This window comes from Somniosus microcephalus, unplaced genomic scaffold, assembly GCF_052327205.1.
Source record: "Somniosus microcephalus isolate GS21.2 unplaced genomic scaffold, FLI_Smic_1.0 unresolved_chr4, whole genome shotgun sequence".
Taxonomy (NCBI): Eukaryota; Metazoa; Chordata; class Chondrichthyes; order Squaliformes; family Somniosidae; genus Somniosus; species Somniosus microcephalus.
The window spans coordinates 15,959,495-15,963,675 of NW_028225182.1; the positions used below are offsets into that span (position 1 = coordinate 15,959,495).

A 4,181-nucleotide genomic window follows, 5' to 3' on the forward strand; every position below is an offset into this window, starting at 1 on the left:
CTGTGTGTAGGGCTCCGCCCATACCTGGCTCCTATGTAAGCTGGCCCAGCCTGCAGCACATCCAGTACGTCAGACCTCTGGATGGAAGATACATTCTCCTCTGTGTGTTACCTTCTAAGTCAATAAAGGCCTTGTTTTGTTTCGCTAACATCGAGTCTCGGATGTATTGAGGCACATCACTCTTCAGCAATGGTTCCATGGTGTAATGGTGAGCACTCTGGGCTTTGAATCCAGCGATCTGCGTCCGATTTTCGGTGGAACCGGAATTCATGTTGTCCCAGCTGCAGTAAATTTGTGACATACAAGGTTGGCATCTGCATACCAACCACGGTTACTGGACCGTTTGCTGCCTGAATCAATGACGGTTGATTTACTGTTCGCGACAGCAAATGATAGGCTCAACCTCTCATTTCCAGTTCCAAATAAGCGGAGCAGAAAGATGTGTGTTGTCCAGTGCTTCGTTTGACTGCACAGCAGATTGCTCAACATTTTCTTTGCAAGCTGCATTCGGCTGGCATAATTGTTGAAATTAAAAGCAGTGCTTCTTGAAATGTAGGCATTGCACTTCGTCTTCTCGAAAATAGGTAACAATTGCTTTTCTTTCGTGCAGCAGTGCCTTGCAAAGATTACACTCGTTTTACCTGGCAGGACTGCAACACAAGCTGCTATGAGCAGTGTGAAAAAGAAGCAGAGATTTGTGAACCGATAGCCATCAAGGCAGCTGTGTAATTTGCTCATAACCGAGGCTTAGCAGAGGGGCAAGTGGGCAAGCTGAAGTTAAGGATGAGACAAGGCCGAGACAAAGTATCATGGTGGAGATGGTAATGTTGTTGATTTTGAGAAAATAATCTAATGAACTCTTCAGCAATGGTTCCATGGTGTAATGGTGAGCACTCTGGGCTTTGAATCCAGCGATCCGAGTTCGAATCTCGGTGGAACCTAAATTCTTGTTGTCCCAGCTGCTGGAAATTTGTGACATACAAGCTTGGCATCTGCATACCAACCACGGTTACTGGACCGTTTGCTGCCTGAATCAATGACGGTTGATTTATTGTTCTCAACAGCAAATGATAGGCTCAACCTCTCATTCCCATTTCCAAATAAGCGTGACAGAAAGATGGGTGTTGTCCAGTGCTTCGTTTGACTGCACAGCAGATTGTTAACATTTTCTTTGCAAGCTGCATTCGGCTGGAATACTTGTTGAAATTGAAAGCAGTGCTTCTGAAATGTAGGCATTGCACTTCGTATTGTCGAAAAAAGTTAACAATTGCTTTTCTTTCGTGCAGCAGTGCCTTGCAAAGATTATACACATTTTACGTGGCAGGACTGCAACACAAGCTGCTATGAGCAGTGTGAAAAAGAAGCAGAGATTTGTGAACCGATAGCCATCAAGGCAGCTGTGTGATTTGCTCAGAACCGAGGCTTAGCAGCGGGGTAAGTGGGCAAGCTGAAGTTAAGGATGAGCGCAGGCCGAGACAAAGTAGAATAGTGGAGATGGTAATGTTGTTGATTTTGAGAAAAGAATCTAATGAGCTTTTCAGCAACGGTTCCATGGTGCGCGCACTGGACTCTGAATCCAGCGATCTGAATTCAAATCTCGGTGGAAGCTGGATTCTTGTTGTCCCAGCTGCTGGAAATTTGGGACATACAAGCTTGGTATCTGCATACCAACCACGGTAACTGGACCGTTTGCTGCCTGAATCAATGATGGTTGATTTATTGTTCTCGACATCAGATGATAGGCTCAACCTCTCATTCCAGTTCCAAATAAGCGGGGCAGGAAAGATGTGTGTTGTCCAGTGCTTCGTTTGACTGCACAGCAGATTGCTCAACATTTTCTTTGCAAGCTGCATTCGGTTGGCATAATTGTTGAAATTGAAAGCAGTGCTTCTTGAAACGTAGGCATTGCGCTTCGTATTCTCGAAAAAAGTTAACAATTGCTTATCTTTCGTGCAGCAGTTCCTTGCAAAGGTTTTTCCACATTTTACCTGGCAGGACTGCATTACAAGATGCTATGAGCAGTGTGATAAAGAGGCAGAGATTTGTGAACCGATAGCCATCAAGGCAGCTGTGTGATTTGCTCAGAACCGAGGCTTAGCAGAGGGGCAAGTGGGCAAGCTGAAGTTAAGGATGAGACCAGGCCGAGAAAAAGTACAATGGTGGAGACGGTAATGTTGTTGATTTTGAGAAAAGAATCTAATGAATTTCTTGACAACAGTTCCATGGTGTAATGGTGAGCACTCTGGTCTTTGAATCCAGCGATGGCGAGTTCGAATCTCGATGAAACTTGATTTTGTGTTGCCCCAGCTGCTGGAAATTTGGGACATACAAACTTGGCATCTGCATGCTAACCACGGTGACTGGAACGTTTGCTGCCTGAATCAATGACGGTTGATTTATTGTTCTGGACATTAGATGATAGGCTCAACCTCTCATTCCCAGTTCCCAATAAGCGGGTCAGAAAGATGTGTGTTGTCCAGTGCTTCGTTTGACTGCACAGCAGATTGCTCAACATTTTTTTTGCAAGCTGCATTCGGCTGCCATACTTGTTGAAATTGAAAGCAGTGCTTCTTGAAACGTAGGCATTGCACTTCGTATTCTCGAAAAACGTTAACAATTGCTTTTCTTTCGTGCAGCAGTGCCTTGCAAAGATTATAATCATTTTACCTGGCAGGACTGCAATACAAGCTGCTATGAGCAGTGTGAAAAAGAAGCAGAGATTTGTGAACCGATAGCCATCAAGGCAGCTGTGTGATTTGCTCAGAACCGAGGCTTAGCAGAGGGGCAAGTGGGCAAGCTGAAGTTAAGGATGAGACCAGGCCGAGACAAATTATTATGGTGCAGATGGTAATGTTGTTGATTTTGAGAAAAGAATCTAATGAATTCTTCAGCATCTGTTCCATGGTGTAATGGTGAGCCCTCTGAATCCAGCGATCCGAGTTCAAATCTTGGTGAAACCTGAATTCTTGTTGTCCCAGCTGCTGGAAATTTAGGACATACAAGCTTGGCATCTGTTTACCAACCACGGTTACTGGACCGTTTGTTGCCTGAATCAATGATGGTTGATTTATTGTTCTCGACATCAGATGACAGGCTCAACCTGTCATTCCCAGTTCCAAATAAGCGGGGCAAGAAAGATGTGTGTTGTCCAGTGCTTCGTTTGACTGCACAGCAGATTGCTCAGCATTTTCTTTGCAAGCTGCATTCGGCTGGCATATTTGTTGAAATTGAAAGCAGTGCTTCTTGAAATGAAGGCATTGCACTTCGTATTCAAGAAAAAAGTTAACAATTGCTTTTCTTTCGTGCAGCAGTGCCTTGCAAAGATTATACTCATTTTACCTGGCAGGACTGCAATACAAGCTGCTATGAGCAGTGTGAAAAAGAAGCAGAGATTTGTGAACCGATAGCCATCAAGGCAGCTGTGTGATTTGCTCAGAACCGAGGCTTAGCAGAGGGGTAAGTGGGCAAGCTGAAGTTAAGGATGAGACCAGGCCGAGACAAAGTATAATGGTGGAGATGGTAATGTTGTTGATTTTGAGAAAAGAATCTTATGAACTCTTCAGCAACGGTTCGATCACCGTATGGCCATCAGAATATTTTCATCATTTTACGGTTTTTCATAACATTTGAAATATAAAATTTATAAGGGAACAAATCCTAACCGTATCTCATGGGGGAATTATTTGGATGAACATCCATTGCACCTTTGACACCAGGGTGGAGAGAGACATAGACCATAGAATCATAGATTGATACGGCACAGAAGGAGGCCATTCGGCCCATCAAGTCTGCACTGTTACATTGAAAGAGCTCTCCAATTAGTCCCACTCACCTGCTCTTTCCTCACAGCCCTCCAAATTTCTCCTTATCAATATTCCCTTTTTGAAAGTTACTATTGAATCTGCTTCCACCGCCCATTCAGGCAGCGCATTCCCAATCAGAATAACTCACAGCGTAAAAAATTCTCCTCATCTCCCCTCTGGTTCTTTTGCTGGTTATCCTCAATTGGTGTCCTCTGGTTACCGACCCTCCTGCCACTGGAAACAGTGTCTCCTTATTTACTCTATCAAAACCCCTTGAAATTTTGAAAACCTCTATTAAACTTCTTCTTAACCGTCTGAGGAAAAGAATCCCAGCTTCTCCAGTCTCTCCACATAACTGAAGTCTCTCATCCCTGGGAC

General features: G+C 44.2%; 1 non-coding gene across 1 annotated transcript; it reads left to right on the forward strand.

Moving 5' to 3' along the window:
• Positions 1–869: 869 nt before the first annotated feature.
• On the forward strand, positions 870–941 carry trnaq-uug (transfer RNA glutamine (anticodon UUG)). Its single transcript has one exon. It is a non-coding gene; the product is annotated as a tRNA-Gln (tRNA).
• Positions 942–4,181: the final 3,240 nt, after the last annotated feature.